The 17314-nt window shown below is 42.5% G+C and overlaps 2 long non-coding RNA genes across 3 annotated transcripts in view; one reads left to right on the top strand and one right to left on the bottom strand.

Annotated features, from left to right (window-relative positions):
* LOC309640106 overlaps positions 1 to 17314 on the top strand; it is a 226109-nt gene that overhangs the window by 58454 nt on the left and 150341 nt on the right. The window lies entirely within an intron of this gene.
* LOC309640109 overlaps positions 14313 to 17314 on the bottom strand; it is a 394077-nt gene continuing 391075 nt past the window's right edge. The window contains exon 2 of the long non-coding RNA XR_014252034.1: positions 14313 to 16820. This is a non-coding gene — a long non-coding RNA (uncharacterized lncRNA). The remainder of the gene's footprint in view (positions 16821 to 17314) is intronic.

The following is a 17314-nucleotide window of genomic DNA, read 5'->3' as shown; positions in this document are numbered from 1 at the left end:
AATGGAAACGTTAACTAGCACTAAACAGGGAAACTGGTGCTGTCTGGGAAGCAAACTGTCTTTACTGTTGTCAGAGCAGCAATTCTTTTTAGTTTACTGCAAAGGTATATATCTATATGCATATACATACACATACACTTATCTCTAGAGGAATAGACAAATAATCAGATAGATATAGTGTACAGGAATACGTATATATATATATGAATGTATATATAGGAGTATATATACATTTATGTAGACAGATAATAGGAATATATATTAGGTACATATTAGGAATATATATATGCATACATATGTACACATGTATGATACACACATATGTGTATGATACAGGTCTCCCAGACACTGTACATATGACATTATCCTGGAGAAGTTGTGACACGGCAGACAGGCACTCATGGAGATGAGTGATGGCTGGGTAGAGGGAACCTTGACCATCAGGCACCCTGGCCAAGGGACCACAATCTAAGGTCCCTAGGGAAGCCTTAATGAGGCTTAATGGAAATCCATCCTAATGATGATGGTGATTCCCTCTCTGTGAATGAGTGTGGGAGTTTCCCACCACATGTCAGTAGGCAGATAGCATTTAGGCAGCTGATATGTGATCAGCATTTACTGATCATCTAACACTTGGACCATCTTGCCCCCAGGACCCCCATCCCTGCTGCTCTTAAAAATGAATGATAGTGGGTGACCTGAGGTTTGACGTGGGCAGACGTGGGTGAGTGGCATGGCCTGCAATCTATCTGGTAAACAGTATGAGATCCTTTCACCATCCTGTGTAGAAAAGAACATTGTTTTCATTTAGAAAAAAAACGGCTTAAATGGATTTTTCCTTATTACAAGGAATGCCTCCACACAAATGGATACAAACATTAAAATTGAACATTTTCATTGAAAAAGAGTTTCAGTAGGAAAGTTCTAAAAACAATATAAAATATTAAAATTAAACCGGAATCTAATATAAATAATTCAACTTGATGTGTCTCTACCTTATCCTAGCGCCCAACTCAGAGATAACCATCGTTGGCATTTCTGTGTGGATCATTCCAAATCTTTATCTGGGCACTTCTGCACAGATATGGGCCTGTAGAAAATGCAGATCATCGCTGTGCACCTATGCTGGCCTTGTTTTTACATAACACACAGAGAACATCCGTCTGTGTTTCTCTCCACCTGGCTCTTCCACGTGGTGTCAGGAACAGAACTGGCGCCCTCATTCATGGCTGATTATTACTCTAGGTTCATTACTTTCCCCAGCTCTGCTGTTTCTATGAGCGCCTGACATCGGGAGGTGTGTCTTTCCTCCCTGAGTCTTATCCCAGGGCAGGGAACGACAGAGGGGTTTCTCTCTGGAGCAGGACGGTGGAATCACTGGGGAGGACGCAAAGTGCCCTCCAGGCCTGGCCTGACCCAGCCAATCATCGTCACTCCATCATCCATCTACTCCCTCCAGGGGAAGAGGCTGCCCCTGAACCAAATGCACTAAGGAAGGCTTGGGCTCAACATTCAAGATCAAAGCACCCTTCTCAGTCACCAAGCAGGTTGCAGAGGAAAGAAGAAAGTCCCAAAAAAATGCGCGCGCGCGCACACACACACACACACACACACATTATAGTTATATTTGCCTCTGGGGAGGATATAGGGGTCCAGGATTGAGAGTTCTAGTAAGAAGGACGTGTGGACCATCTGTCATGTTTCCTTTTCTGTGGTGTGGTTGTATAAATTGTCCTTGTGACGTCATTATCTTATTGCAATGAAAAATTAAAATGTGCTTTCGCAGTTGAATCCTGCCCAGTAAAGAACAGCATGACATCTCGGTTCCGTGTACCTGCAGACACCTCACCAGTAAAGCAAGAATGGTTTTACTGAAGACTCAGGCGAATCAGTTTTGAACTTTTTATTTTATATTACTTTATTTTAATTTTTTTGGCCTCGCCACACGGCATGTGGGATCTTAGTTCCCCGACCAGGGATGGAACCCATTCCCCCTGTGGTGGAAGGGCAGAGTCTTTTAACTACTGGACCCCAGGGAAGTCCCAATTTTGGACTTTGTAAAGTGAAAGGCAAACTATTTGGGGTAATGTATGGATTGAAAAATCACAAGGAACGTTTTGAGATTCTTGATCTTTTCTCCTGCCTGGGGAAGATTTCTGTGATGCCACAGGCCCCCTGACCTCAAGGTCCTATTCATCGTGTGATGTCACTGCCTGGTTCTGAAAGCCACTTGGGTTCCTGGCCTGGCCCTAGATGTGAGGGGACATGAGGGTGGCTTCCCTCAAAGTAAGGGGCTAAAAGTAACGGGGCTGTTCAGGTGCATTAGGGCCACAGAATCAGACCCGGGACAGGTCAGATTTCACGACCTTAGCCTTGAGGTCTCTCCGATTTCATTTCATTAATGTCTATATGAATTCATTCAATGGAGTGCGATTCATAATTGAAACAAACTTTGAGTGAGTGCTTGCTCTGTGCCAGGCCCCGTGTCCCCAGCACAGAGACGAATAAGGCTCCGTCTCTGCCGCTAAAGTGCGTCCGGTCCAGGGAAAGCAGTGGCCACACAGATGGAGAGCCTCTGAATTTGCAGATTCCACACCGTTTGCAGATCACCACTGGCTTTGCTAGTCTCTGGAATAAATGCATAACCTCCTCCTGAGCAGGGTGACCCACTGTCCTGGCTTTCCCTTGACGGCAGGGTTCCGCAGGTCTCAGGAATTTCAGCGCAAAAAAAAAAGAGGAAAGTCCCAGGCAAACAGGAATAAGTTTTGCTCTATTCCCGAGGCCGTATTATAGTTCTAGTAATTTTTCCAGTAGGGGCTGGTTTGTAAGACTTATGGCCTGATCAGTCAGCCTCATGAAATCATCCTTACTGTGAAACAGTTTCCTTGGTCACAGCAAACTGTCAACCATGGGGCCAGTGCCATTGGCTTTTCCTTGGTCATTTGTCCTTCTTCATGATTAATTTCTCTTTCCACCAAGGAATCTATTATAGAAACGAATAATAAGAGAGACCTATTATGTTGCTCTCTCTGTCCATTTGAGTGGGAATTTTCTTCCCCTCTGCTACCCCAATTCACATCCTCAGAGAGCCCACATCGTGGGCACTTTTGAGCAAAATCCTAATTATTGTTCCCAGGTTTGCAAGCCACTTTTTCCTCCTACGTTGTGCCACAAGGCTAATTTTCTGATTATTATGTATTATTCCAGCACACAAAGGAGACAATTAGGTGAACACGGGACGTGGCATGAGCAGCATTTAATTATTACTGGGATAAATTCCAGAGCCTCTTCGAAAACCATCACAGAAATGGTGCAAAAGCGGATACATATTGAAGAGAAGAAAGAGAAGCCCCCATTTGTGAATCTTAGCTCGAGAATATGGCTTTCTTACCCACACTGTTCTCTTTAGGTTGGGGTAAAAGCATGGGTGTACTCTTTCTACAAACACCGTGGTATGGAATCATAATAATTTAAATAATTGTCATAATAGGTGAGACCTGTGCAGCATCTTCCTTTGTGCTGGGAGTTTTTAAAATATTTTAAGGTGTAATAATCATACCTAATAAAAGTCATGGCCCATATGTGCCACCTGTTGTCCAGCCAAGAGGACTCAGGTGAGAAATGACCATGGCAGAAGAATCCTGGGACCCTGGATGGCCTCAGGGGGCAGTCACTGACCATATCAGACCCTGATATGAACGAGAAATGAACCTTTCTGGTGTTCAGCCGTTAGCTTGAAGGGTTGTTACAGCAATTCATCTAGGTTGTTTGACATCATTATTATAGTCAATTTCCAGATGAGAAAATTGAATATTGAATAGGGTGAAATTTATTGAACCAAGGATATTTATATAGTAAGTGGACGCGTTAGAATTTAAATTCAGGCTCACTTCAATCCAGAGTCCACACTCTACCAAAATTTGAATCTGGTTTCTGTGCCAATGAGTGGCCTGTTTCATTTAATCTTTCACCTTTGGGTTATGCTACGGTTGCAGATTTGGCCAGTAAAACTACTAGATGCTAAAGTAAATTTGAATTTTAGATAAACAATGCTTTTTAGTATAAGTATGTCCCATGTGATGTTTGGGACATATTTATACTGAAAATGCATTTGCCATTTATCTGAAATTGAAATTTTACTGTGTTATCCTATATTGTATCCAACGATCCTGGTACCATGTCCCATTAATTCTGGTTTCTATATCCCAGAAACTTGCTGAATCCAATATTTGCCAACATTCCTTCTCTGTGGGTGGACGTGTTGCCAGAAGCTGTGGAATGGAAACACGGGGCTTCAACAGTTGTGTACTTCTGTTTCCATCTCGAAACCTACTGCTGAGACCACACTGCCATGTGGCCTGTTTTGTTTTGTTTTGTTTCCTGCATTGCAAATCCTCCACATCTGCCTAGGGCAGGAAAGAGGGAAACTCCTTTGACTTACTGTATCCATATCCTAAGTACCGCCAAAAAATTCCTTTTTGAAAACTATGCCCGCTCTAAACACTCGGATGTTGTTCTTATTATTTTAGATAAACAGCATTCTTAGGCTGCCCATGAGTTCTGTGCCGTGAATAGGCTAGTGAAGGCACTTTATTTGATGTTCATTATAGAGGACGTCTGATGCAGATGGTGGCTCTTTGGTACTTAAGTCTTGATGCCCCTAATCGAGACGGAACTTGGGAACAATGTGGACTTTTCATGCAGTGTGGTCCAGGCTAAGATCGCAGCTGCTCTGGTTATTAATAGACAACAGTCACATGGGACAGACCCGGGGCACCTATTTGATCAGAAGAGAGTATGATCATCAAGTTGTCATTGGTCTTGTCTGTATAACATCTACACAAGCTCCACTAATGACAAGCATTTGAACTTGGATTTCAAGAAGTAAAAGATGAGCAGCAGATGGTGTTTAGTAGGATCCTGAAGGGGTCGGAGAGGCTGTTTCCTCTCTACCTAGTATCTTTTTCCCCAGCCTCAAACCACCCCCCCCACCAACTGCTGCTGAGTGGGTTTCCCATCCAAAGACAGTTTAGGAGGGTTTGAGTGTGGGAAGGGGCATCTCTGGGCAGAAGTGCAGTGGGAAGTTAGGGAAGCTGCCCACAGCTGAGACAGTATTTCCTTGTCATGCTGCTGTGACGCACCACCCAGACCCTCTCTCAGAGATGGAAGGAATTATCGTCCCAGATGCTGGGTGTGCATCTCTTCCTGGGAAGGCCTGCCTCAGAGCTCCCCGTGGGATTGACTGAGGCCAGCATTGATGCTACAAGGTAGCACATCTTCTGCCTCTTCCAAATAATGCCACCATCCTTCTGCAGGTGTTCATCCTGGGGGCACTTGCAGGTAGACTTCCTCTGTGCTAATCTCCACCTGAGAGTTAACTTCCCATGAAACACAACCTTAACAACTCGTTACTATTTTCTTCAAGCAAAGCTTTTATCCTGTTCTTATCTTTCACTTTTAGGTATTTTATTCTTCTTGATGCGACTGTAAATGGGATTGTTTTCTTAATTTTTCTTTCAGAAAGTTTGTGATTTGTGTATAGACATGCAACAAATATCTGCATATTAATTTTGTGTCCTGCAACTTAAAGAATTTGTTGATGAGTTCTAATAGTTTTTGATGCATCTTTAGGATTTCCTATATATTGTACCATGTCATCCTAAGCAGTGACAGTTTTACCTCTTCCATGCCAATTTGGATGCCTTTTATTTCTTTTTCTTGTCTTATTGCTGTGGCCAGGACTTCTAATACTATGTGGAATAAAAGTGATGAGAGTGGGCATCCTTGTCTTGTTCCTGATTTTAGAGAAAATGTTTTCAGTTTTTTACCATTGAGTATGATGTTGGCTATGGGTTTGTCATATGTGGTTTTTATTATGTTGAGGTCTAGTCCCTCTATACCCACTTTGTTGAGAGCTTTTACCATAAATGGATGTTGAATTTTGTCAAAAGTGTTTTCTGCATCTATTGAGATGATCATATGATTTCTATTTTTCATTTTGGAGAAATTTTGCTTCTAAGGATGAACATATTAGATGAAAAAAAATTAAGATTTGCAAATGTGTTGGGGTCATTCAGCTTGACACTTAGCACAGACACTTAAGAGGGGGAGTAATTAAATCACAGTGTTGTATATTTATATTGAACATCTCACACTTTCAAAATCATTTCATATCAATTATCTCATTCACTGGCACATCAAGGGCAGCCTCTTTATGTCTAATGGTGACTCCCTTTCAGTGCTCTCATAGCTGCTTTTATGCTGCCCTCCTGATTTCATTACCTGATTTTTACCTGGTTGAAGTAAACAGCAAAGGTATCATTACCTTCGTTTTAAGATGAGGAAAGTGAGACCCAGAGGCTGACTTACTTAGATCAGAGTCCAGCAAGGCTTGAACCTGTTTCCTGTTCCCTAGTCAACTGCTTGCCTTCCATCCTTTGCCATCTTCATGCAGATTCCTGACCCTCACACTACAAGGACTTGGCCAAGGATTGTCTTATTTTTTGTTCCCACCTCAGTCTTACGAGCTGAACAAGCATCTATTTGTGGTGGATGTTTCAGAGGAGAAGAGGCAGGAGGAAATCATATACTCTTCTGAAAAAGACTATGGGAGTCAGGGTTTTGGATTCACATCCTCACCTCTCCACACACAATGTTGGGTGAGACATTTAACCTCTCTGAGCATCTGTGTCTTCTCTTGTAGCTATAGGCTGTGATGACCACATCCAGTTCAAAGTGCTGTTGGTGAGGATCTGAATGCAATCAGAAAATGAACCCCACCGTTTAAAATACATCCCACAGTTTTTGAAGCAATGGAGTACAAATCACAAAGTATATTGTATAGGAAATCTCTGAAGCATGAACTACAAATGGTCAAAGGATGCATTATTTAAAGTTCACATTCAATAATCATTAATTAAATATAAATGAAAGCAATTACTAGATCTCAGTTTATGCTAACCAGATTGCCAATAACTTTACAAAAAGGTTAAAGTGCATTTCAAACCTTTTTGTTGGAAGTGCAAATTTCAGGAAAGAATTGTGACAGTCTTTGTACCTATAAGTGAGCATGCCTTTTAACCAAGTAATTTTGTTTCTTTGGAATTATGCTAAGAAAATAGAGATGTGTAAAGACATGGACGGAAAGCTTATTTGCAGTGCTTTCTTATAACCACGACAGTACAGAATTTTAAGCAACATAAATGTCTCAAAATAGAGGTTTAGTTAAATATTATATTATTGACATACATACATATCAATCAAGAAAAATAAAGATCTATCTAAATATATCTAGATAAATAGATAGGTGGATAAACTGATAAGTAGATAGATAGATGATAGATAATAGATTGATAGGTAGGTAAATAGATAATAAGTAGGTAGATAGATAATAGATAAGAACATAGATAGATGATAGATGGATGATAGGTAATAGACAGATGGATGATAGATAGATAATAGATAGATATGATGGATGGGTAGATAGATAGATAGATAGATAGATAGATAGATAGATAGATAGATAGATAGATAGATGATAGATAGATATGGAAAATGATACCACCACCACAAACAACAGCATGGACCATCAGGTTGTCTTCTAACCTGTGCCCCCATGGCATGACTGTCCCCCAGTGCATCCTCTGGCTGAGTCACCCAGTCTAAGACCCTTTCCAGAAGCTGCACCAAGTAAGTCCACTTATATTCCTGTGGCCAGCTCTCAGCCCCAAACCTAGCTGTAATGGAGACTGGGAAATGAAGTCTATTAGCTCAGCACATCTCCCTTCTCACCAGATAACTTTAATCTCAGTTACAAAGGTGGAAGAGGAGAAGGGAAATTGTGGGAGCAGCCAGCAGGCTATGGCCACTCCTCTTTTCTCTGTTCTCCTGGACAATCCACGTTTTCTCCACTACAGAGACCACCCTTTGTTGTGATGTTCTAGGCTTCTGAGGAGTTGCATTTAAATCAATCATTTTGTTAATCAAATTAGGCTTTACAGATACCCAAAAGGCCTTAAGGAATAAGGATATTTGGCCAAATATCTTTTAATTCAAATTCTCAAATTGAAATCCGCAAGTACATTCCCCATAGCCCATTGTTTCTATGATGATTTTTAGTCACACTGACGTTATTACTTTTTTCCAGTGATAAAAGCACATTTTGGATCACTTTGTTAACCTTTGTGGAAGATTCTTCTGGTGCCCTCTTCTGAGTACATAGCAGATTGATTTCTCCGTTTTCCCTACACTCACCAGAGCCCTATCATTAGTTCTCCCAGTGGGATGTGAGCAGAGGTCATGTGTGACACCTTTGGGCTCAAGCAATTAAGAGCAGGTCTGACCTTTCCATAGTCTCTCTCTCCCATCCATTGGCTGATTGTAAAAGAGGGTGAGTCCTAAGGACACAGCAGATGTACAAGATAAAAGGTGCCTGGGTCTGTGAAGGTTGCTATAGAGCAGGAAACCGCCCTGCCCTGCTCTGCACAGTGACGTGCTGAGAAACAGACCTGTACTGTGCTACGCCCCCCAAGGCAATACAACCCCATATAACTGAGTACCGATGTGTGATCTCAGCACCCAAACTGGTATTTTATTCTACTAAGCATCTGGCTAGACCCAAGCGGTGGACTCTTGGGCTAACAAAATGTTAAAAAAAACTTTTGCATAGCTGTCAATAATTAAAAATTCAGAATTTCACATAAAATGTAGATGCCCTTGGGTTTGGCAGAATTTTGGTTCCTATGACTTTCTCCCCCGATGCCTCACCTGGGAATATGTTACCTTACACGCAAGAAAGACTTTGCAGCTATAATTCAGGTTACTAATCAGTCGCTCTGAAAATAAGGCAAGCAGCCTGGAGGTGCCCGGTGGGCCCCGTGTAATCACTGAGCCCTTAAAAGCAGAGCTTGCTTGGGACTTCCCTGGCGGTCCGGTGGTTAGAACTCGGTGCTTTCACTGCCGAGGGCCCAGGTTCGATCCCTGGTTGGGGGACTAAGATCCCACAAGCCGTGTGGCTTGGCTGAATTAAAAAACAAAAAGCAGAGCTTTCTCTAGCCTGAAAGAGAAAGAAGTCGTAGGGCTCGGAAACACGAGAAGGATTTGATGTGTGTGTGGTTGCTGGCTTGGAGACACAGAGGTCACGTGGAAAAGCCCAAGAGGGAAATTAACTCAGCCAGCAGTCCAGATGAGCTGGTGAGCGGATTCTCCAGTGAGGAGAACCCCTCGGCCGACATCTTGACTTTTGCCTTGTAAGATGCGCAGCAGAAAACCCAGGTGACCTGCCGAGCTTCTGACCCAGGGAAGCCAGGAGATGATAAAGTGGGCATTTTAACCCAGGTTTGCAGTAGAAAACTAATACATTTGTGAAAACACCCGGCACATCTGGAAAATACTCACGGGTGCTAAGTAGTGGTCTGACTTACGGTGAGTCCTGAGATCCCCGGATTATCACTTTCCCTGGCCAACCTCATCACTCGTGCTACCTGCCTGCTCTTCTGACTTGCTGGTACCCACCCCAAAATAGCACAGAGCTACGATGCATTCAGTGTTTCCAAACTGTGCCTCTGAAAAGCGATCTTGGGTTCCATTTTTTCTCAGCTCATAGAAGAGGGTAAAAAATAGTTCCCAAATTTGTAAAACTGGTCTTCATTCTCCTCTTTTCCACGTCTGCCTTTCCCCACCTTGCCTCTTTCAAAAGCCAGGGTTACCCAGACATTTCTAATTTTCTAAAAGAAGTTTTGCTTGAATACAGACCCAGAATCCTTCATTTCATTTTGCTCTGTGTGGTCATACAGAACTGAAATTTTGGGATCAGTGAGTTACCAGTGAGTCGCCTGTGCTGCGGTTATAAATATCTCCCAGCTGGGTCCCCTATGAGACCTCCACCGAGGGTTCTCTTGATGCATGAAAAAAGCAATTCATTTTTAATTGTTCTTAGAAATGGTTTTTCTGGTGTATCAGTTTAGAACAAGCTTGTTTATCAAAACCCACTGATCCAAATAATTCACAATCCAACTAAAATTACTTTTTGAAATAATGAGATTTTAAAAGAAGAGGTTTAGTTGTAAAACACCCATGGGACTGTGATATAAAGCTTATAAACAGTGCCTTTTATTTCATGGGCAGCATCTCTTGGGGTAGAACAAGTGTTTTTGGAGATTCTCAGGCTGCCAGCTTATATCCTTTCTATTTCTTAGTTTGCCTGTTCAATTAAAATCTAAATATCAGTTTTGCTACGCCTTCCTTCCTTTTTTTCTCTTTTCTTCATCATTCCCTTCTTTCTTCAGTATTTTCTCATGTTTTAAAAGCCAGAGAGACCAAGATAAATATGTGGTCCTGACTTTATGGAATCATGTAACTATTTTGCAAGTGACACACAAAAATGGATATGGCTTTAACAAAGGAGGATTTTTAGCTCAGGTACTGCAACATCTGTTGGCAATGTGGATTGCAGGCACAGCTGTATCCAGGGGCTAATGAGACATGGTTTCTCTTGTTCCACCTCCCAGCTCTTCCTTCTTCTGTGTTGGCTCCATTGTCAGACAGACTCTTCCAACATGTGGTAATCTGGGCTGTATGCAGATCCAGAATGACCTCTCTCCAGGCTTATGTCCAGTGGAAAAGAAGCTATTTTTCTTCCCTTTCACTCGCACCCATCAAATTCTGGGTTTCTCTCTGATTGCAGTATGGGTCCGGTCTTCCCAGGCTTAGCCCTTCTTAGGTCTTGAGGTGGTGGTGTCTGTCCATAGACTGGGTATTGGAACGAGTTGCAAATCATCTGGGAAGATGTGCTATCAATTAATCAGTGTTTATTACATGTGGGCCATTTAGAAAGATGGTACAGGAAGGGTAGTAAGAAATGGAAACTGACCTTGAGTGTTAGGTTCTGACAAGCTGGATGACCAAGGTCAACTTTTGCAGATCTGCAACTCATCAGGTCAGAGTTTTAGGGCGATGGGGTTAGGGAAACGAAAAGCTTAGGGAGCCTCACTCAGGACTTCCGAAAAGCTATGAAGACCTCAGCTTGAACGGTCAGAACGTCCGCACTTGCAGTTCTAAATGGAACGGAAGAATCAAGAAGCCATTCATCAAATGACCCCCGGTCTGCTGTCTCCTGAGACACGTATGCTGTGTTCACCGCAGTAAATTGTAAATGCTTTCAGATTTATGCGTCGGAGGGCTCATTGCCCCCACGTCGCCCAAGCTGTCCTCTCTGGGGTTTCTAGGTCATGTGTTTATCTCTGACCCAATTATGGCGGTCACTAGGAACCTTCAAGGAGATTCTGGGCACTCGTTGTCTTCCCAAGGTTCACCCTAAAGCCTGAGTGGTGCCATGTTGGAGCATGAACGGGGAGGAGGGCTGGTCTCTCTAAACCTACTCACAAGCCACAATCTGCAAAAGAGGCAATGGATTCTGGGTGTCCAAAACAAGAAGGTATCAAATGATTGTAATAAAAACATTTTAGATGTTATGAGGCAGGCAGGTGTGGCCTTTAGGATCAGGATAAGAGGGAACCAAGTCACTTCGCCATAAAGTGTTAGAGGGGCCTCCCAGATGGGGTGGGTTGAGGTGGGCCTGGATGGATGACTCAGGATGATCAAGTAGAGAGAAGTGAAGACCATTTGCGAGAAAGGGACTTCTCTCTCTCTCTCTCTCTCTTTTCTTTTTTTTTTGGTCGCGCCGTGTGGCATGCGGTATCTTAGTTCCCTGACCAGGGATCGAACCCGTGCCCCCTCCAGTGGAAGCACAGAGTCTTAACCACTGGACCGCCAGGGAAGTTCCTCTCTCTTTTTTTAATGCTTATTTTCCCCCTCCATTCCTGCCGTCCTTGGAGTTCCGTGTTCAGTTTTTTTTTCCCCATTTTTTCCATTCACTTATAGGAAGTTTAACAATTTATTTCTGGACTTCCCTAGTGCCACAGTGGTTAAGAATCCGCCTGTCAATGCAGGGGACAAGGGTTCGAGCCCTGGTCTGGGAAGATCCCACATGCAGCGGAGCAACTAGCCCCTTGCGCCACAACTACTGTGCTCTAGAGCCTGTGAGCCACAACTACTGAGCCTGTGTGCTGCAACTACTGAAGCCCGCGCACCTAGAGCCCGTGCTCTGCAACGAGAGAAGCCACCGCAATGAGAAGCCTGCACACCGCAACGAAGACCCAACGCAGCCAAAAATAGATAAATAAATAGATTTATTAAAAGAAAAAAACCCAGTTTATTTCTATCCTTCAAATGGCAGTGATCTTACTTTGTTGTGTCTCGTTTTTTATACAGCTTATGAACGTAACTTAGCGTCCTTCCAATAAGAGTCATTTCCTTCTCACTGAGGATCTTTTTGCTGTTGTTGTCTTCCGTTTTGTTCAATGCTGGAGCCTTGTAGTTTGAAGAAATTTTCTGCTTGTTAATTCATTCGTGCCCGTTCTGCTTCTTGATCCCCACAGCTGTGCCCAGGCCAGGCTTTGCCGCAGGGCAGCACCGTCATTCAAGAAAGATTTCCGTGACACTACCACAAACTACTGGCTTCAGAAATACTTTCGAAAAGTCCTCTGTGTAGAAACTTCCTTTGAAACAAACAATTTCAGTTTATGACTTTAAATCAACTGTGGAAAACATCAAAACAAGCCGTAGAAATATTCCTTTTAACAGCTACATTTTCTTGCAGTGCAACAGAGAATAATTTCACTACTTTGCCTGTCTTTACATCTCATCATTCCTAGTAAAGAGATTTCTTTGAAGTTTTTGCTGCATTCATATGCAGAATCAAGAACAGTTTTCTCATTCCTAATATGGAATGATTCTTCATGACTGTATCATCAACTTTTTTGAGATCCGCATGACTGTTGGTCTTTGTGCAATTAATTGTATATCTTGATATGAAACCATATTTTTTTAAGATAGTTTTGAAGTTGATTTTGTTGAAAAGAGTCCAGGTTATGAGCTCACACCCATGGATTGATGACTCAGTTTTCTGATTCACTTTTTCATCTTTGAGTCAACTGTGTTCTGACAGACCTTTAATTACCCTAGTGGAGATTCCACCTGAGAAGGGAAAGAGATTAAGAGAGACAGATAAGTTCATCTGACCCATACAGGGCTTTTCTGGGAGACTGTTCACATTAAACCCTAATCAACACTAGGAAACATCTTTTATATGATCATGTACGTGAATAGAGCCTTCTTAGTTGCGCAGTGCACAACCTGTACAACTGTTTATGTACAGTTACAACACCTCAATTTCAGACCCTTCCTCATCATGCTCTTATTGTTTCCTCAATGATAAGGTGCTTGGGCATCAAATTCATAAGCGGTTACTGAGAGCCTGCCTTGCGGTCATCTCTGTGTTGGAACCTAGTGACACAGCCATGAATACAATATCGCCTCTGACTTTAAAGATTCCCAATCTGTTGGGAGAGGTGGACTAGTCAACAGAAATTTTCTGTGCATTATGGTAACAGAATGGTTTATTGGGAGCTTGGACTAAGGTACCCAGAAGGGGTAGATAACAGATCCCCCGGTGAATTTTGAGACAGGCCACCATGTGGACGTCTCAAAGTCACTTACTGATGACCAGTGAGATGACTGTCCCTTGTTGGAAGTGGTAATGGGCCAGGATGGGGTGATGGAGGAGAGATGGGGAGGGTTCATTTGGACAAAGCTGTACTGTAACCCTAACCCTAACCCCAACCCTAACCTGGCCTGGTGAGAGCGTCTTGACTAGGCCACTGGCAGAGCTGGAGGTGTATTCCCTGTGGGGAGGTGGGCATAGTGGACAGGGGTCCTACACACTGAGAAAGCTAAAGCAGCCTTTGGTGGCAGCACAGAGAGCTGTCCCTGGGGAAGCAGAGGAGAGAGGGTGCCTGTCTCTGATGGGGGCTAAAGTTGTGCAAGTCCTGGGACCCATAATAGATCCCACATAGGGGTAGGGATACCAGCCTGGGAATATTTCATACGAGACCCTGCCCAAGGGGGCAGCATGCCCAGGTGAGAGGAGCCCATTATTCTTCTTGGGACAGAGCTGAGCGGGGTTAGGTTGGAAGCGATCAGCAGAGAAAAGGCCTTATCTGGTCCAGGGGGTACACAGCCATCTCCCACTGGACCGATGGAGTAAGGGGCTGACTTACCTGCCTCACCTCTCTGAGTCATTCTGGTTAGCAAGCTGGGCTAGGAGGGGTTTGCTTAGTGGGTCTGTGTTTTGTAGAGCCCCGGAGGGACCTGGTTTGTTGTTTATTTCTTTTTAGGGTCTCCATGAAATAAACTGGGTTTCTTCTTGGATTGCCTCACATTTGGCATTTGCTTTAGTTTCCAAACTGTGTCCCTCTTAATCCCCTTCTGTCCCTTCTGTCCTTATATATTATATTTGGCCCTAAAAGAAAAATAAGATTAACGTATTTTCCCCTTAATCTTCATTTGGGGAGAAAGTGAAAATCCTGATTCCCTAAAGTCTTCACATTTTTGTTTGAATGATTTCAATTATGTACGTGATCTGAAAACAGCACCAAAAATGTGAATGTCTAAATGACAGTTTGATTCACTGGTAGTTTCAAGCCTCTTCTTTTAGCATGTCAAATTTCTTAGATTTTAATGCCTACTCATCAGTAAAAAGCAGAAACAAAAGAAAAATAAAAGAGGAACAGAAATAACAAAAATTCAAGCCATGGATAAAAAGGAAAAGAAGGAGGAAAAACAGAGCTAGCAAGGAAATAAACTCAGGTGCACTTATTAATTTTCTGCCTAGGCTTGCTAGAGGGTGGTCTCTATACACTCCAATCTGCTAAATGGACAGGCAAATCCGTGTCCAGCATGCTACTCACGTGACTTTGCTCCCTGGAGGCTGCAGAACAGAGGCAAGGGGTCACTGCCTATACAGACTGCATTTCCACCTAAAGCTCAGTTGGCTGGATGAACTTCTGTGTCAAATAACAATTAATCCCAAAGTCTTCAATTGCTAACACCGCACAATGATGAATGACCCCATGTTAAATAGCAAATATTTGCATGGTCTGTAGAGATTCATCTTAACAGGGAAATAAGATCACATTTGAATATGGTAACTGTCCAGGGAATAAACTGTTCATTTTACTTGAACAATTCAAATGATTAATTCTCTTGGCATCTTTTAAAGATTTTATTTCACTGTTATTACCATATTAGTATACTCAATCCATACAAATTTATACATCCCATATAAGATGGTGGATTGGGGTATATTTTACAAGTTTAATACTACATTATTTCAATTATTTACAGGATTATTGGCTTTTTATTGACAAGATTAAAAGCGAAACGTTAAAGGCGTTGTATATATTTCTCCCTTATTTCCTCCCACACTCCCCCACCGCCACCTTCTTACCAAACACTTAGGTATTCGGTCTTTTTCCATGAGAAAAGTAGAAGTAGATGAGAGAGGGTCTAAGGAACCCTGATTACCGTTTTTTCTGACTAGTTGACCTTGTGTACTATAAACCAGCTCTCACCTTTAATTTCTATTTGGGTATTTGAATTTTGGAAAGTCACACACTTTCTCACTCCATCTACTTTACCCTTTGAATACAGCCATGATCTGAAATTTATTTTCATAAGAGTCACCTTTTTTCCTCTACTTGACTTATTTTTGCAGTGATTGCTTTCTGCTTCCCTGGATAACAGAGAAGCTAATGCAACCTCACACAGTTATGACTAATTGGTACCAATCTGGAGGATGCGGGTGAATGTGAGATGAACCATCCCCCAGAATGCAGTTAGCCACGTGTCTGTGATGGCAAGCATCTGGGGTTTTAAACATCCTTATCCTGGGATTGGTAATACGTCAGCCAATCATCTGAATACTGTGCTGACATCTGTACATTTCATACGGATGTCTGGAGTATTACAGAGACAGATTTTAGTCCTGTTCACATTTCTGGATCAGGGTAGTAGCAATGAATGTTTCAGAAAATTCAACGATATTTTACACATTGCAACAGTGAGCTTCTGCCTACCTTATAGCTATGTGTAGTTTATCATTTTAGAACTCTTTTCTGGATAGCAATGTTGGCACTCAGCTTACCCCAGCCTGAACGTCTGTCCCCAAGTTGCCGTGCAGGAATGGTTCTGCTTTTAAAAATAAGTTTAGTGATTTTGATTCCTAAAGGGAATATGCCTGACTGCCACCTGTTTAATTAAGTTTCCAATTCTTCTTCAGTTATAAACCTATTCCTGGAAACAAGTCCTCAGTTCCTAGGATTTGTTTTCTATTTATACACTTTCTCTGAAATGCCATTATATCCTTTCAGTCATCTGCAGCATTGGGGCGGGGTGTGTGCGGGGTGCCTTCACATGCATGTTCCTCTGGTCTCAGCATGCAGGTTTGTGCTTACAGAACAAACATGGGGCTGTGGAAGGGTCTTCCAACCCTCATCTCAATCCTCCCGTCCTTGATGTGGTGAATCAGTGGATGCGATGGTATATCAGAGCCAGTGGCCAAGTTGGATGGGCAATAAAAAGTGTTCTAGGTAAAATAGCCATCGACCTGGCATGCCGTGATGACAAAAGGAACTAGACTGTTGTCAGATAATGACGAGAAATCTCCTGTTCCCAGCAATGTTAAAGCTGAGTGATTCTACCAATGAACTTATTTACGAAACAGAAACACTCACAGACATAGAGGACAAACTTATGGTTACCAAAGGGGAAAGGGGTGAGGGAGATAAATTAGGAGTCTGGGATTAGCAGATACACACTACAATATATAAAACAGATAAACAACAAGGTCCTACTGTATAGCACAGGGAACTATATTCCATATCCTGTAATAAACCATCATGGAAAAGAATATGAAAAAGAATCTGTATATATATGGATAACTGAATCACTTTGCTGTACACCAGAAACTAACACAACATTATAAATCAACTATACTTTAATAAAAAACTGAGTGATTCTATACATATTATAACAAAAGTGAATGCCTTTAAATATTAATCATGTTTCATGGAGAGTCAACCGACTTAAAAGCATTCCACTTCCTTGCCGTCTTAATGGAGGGAGGATTTAAGCTAAATTCAGGTGCAGGACTGAGGGTCACCCCGTGGGCACTGGTTACTGCTGTGACCCACGCAGAAAACACTGACTGTCACTGGAGCCATTGGTCTAAGCCAGCTTGTTGCCTTATAAATGACCCAAAGGACGAGCTCTTTGGAATTTCACCTTTGATGTTTATGGTGTTGCTGCCGTCCACTGTCTGCTGTCACTTCTCCCTACTCCTGTTTGTTTTTTCCCCGTATCAGGTCCTATACTGACCGTCTAATTTATAAACCACTTTTGCCTAGGAAACCACACG

The sequence above is a fragment of the Balaenoptera physalus genome, assembly GCF_965194825.1.
Source record: "Balaenoptera physalus genome assembly, chromosome: 12".
Taxonomy (NCBI): Eukaryota; Metazoa; Chordata; class Mammalia; order Artiodactyla; family Balaenopteridae; genus Balaenoptera; species Balaenoptera physalus.
Note: the sequence above shows the minus strand (reverse complement) of the source record. Positions and strands in the feature narration are given on the sequence as shown.